Source organism: Gavialis gangeticus, unplaced genomic scaffold (assembly GCF_001723915.1).
Source record: "Gavialis gangeticus isolate Ggan-Ray unplaced genomic scaffold, GavGan_comp1, whole genome shotgun sequence".
In the NCBI taxonomy this organism is placed as follows: domain Eukaryota; kingdom Metazoa; phylum Chordata; order Crocodylia; family Gavialidae; genus Gavialis; species Gavialis gangeticus.
This window is the reverse complement of record NW_017729019.1, coordinates 13,788,052-13,789,300: the sequence shown is the minus strand read 5'-3', so window position 1 is coordinate 13,789,300 and position 1,249 is coordinate 13,788,052.

Sequence of the window (1,249 nt, the reverse complement as noted above, 5' to 3'; positions counted from 1 at the left end):
TTTTTTTTTTTTTTTTTTTTTTTTTTTTTTTTTTTTAGCATGTTTCGTGTCCCAAGCCACAGCCCTGAGCCAGCCAAATACCAGAAGTGGCCTTGCTCCTAGCAGACAGAGGTCGTTTGGGTGAATCTGATCTCTTTTATTAGACCAACTTGAAATAGTTGGGGAAAAAAAAAAATTAGCAAGCTTTCCAAATTTTTTTTCCCCAACTATTGAAGGTGGTCTAATAAAAGTGATCCGATTCACCCAAAGAACCTTGTCCTGAGACCAACACCGCAACAACGTGCACCCCGGTTGCTATGAGCAGGCATCCTTGCCCCCAGTCTGGGGCTTCGGATGCTCCCAAATCCATCGGGGGGCGTTCTAGTGCAGGCCCGAACCCAGAGGCTTGGAGGTCAGATGCCCCCCAGTTTCGCTCGTGCTCGGGTGTAGCAAGCTAACTGGCTCCTGGGGTTGCAGGAGCACCTTCCTCCTGTGCCCGCTTGCCTCGAAATGCAGAAAGGCTTCAACTGGGCCCCGGTTCTCACTCACTTGCTGCAATATTAAGTAAATAAGACGACTTCTTTAAATAAATTGCACTTTTTTTCAACCAACGAGAAGTTTTTCAGCAAATGGGATCGTTTTCAGCATCATTTCATATTTAAGACCTGGCCCCACCGTGCAGCCTGCTGCACCCGCCGGGGTGGCAGGGAGCAGAGCAGGTTCTCGTGGGCCCAGCTGCTCTCCCTGCCCCATTGCAGCTCCTGCCTCCAGGCCCAGGACACCCCCACTCAACCCCCCCAGGGTCTATCCTTCCCTCTGCTCCCTGCCCCCCTTAGCTCCCCCACACCCTCTTTGCCCCAAGCTGTGTCTCACTGCTGCAGCACAGGGGCAGGCACTGCCAGGTCCCTTTCTCATGCCCTCCAGGGGCTGGGCCAGGTGCCAAGGCCTGGGGGTGAATGCCTGCCAGCTAGGCCCAGATGCCCAAGTGAGTGCTGAGAGCAAGGGCTGGACCCCTTTGTCAAACCATGCTGTGACCTGTAGCTTTCCCACCTGCCCTGGAGCATCTGGCTCACGTTTGTTCCTCAGCTTTGCCTTGGCCTGGACAGGAGACAGGTGGATGGCACCATTGTTGTACCTACCTGGTGCATTGCAGCCACTCCAGCACTCTGCATGAAACAGCCGGTGCTGTCCTCTCTGCATCTGCCAGGGGTCCAGTGCGGGCCATGGCCTGGCGCATGGTCACAAAGCTCCCGTGGCCTCAATGCATGAG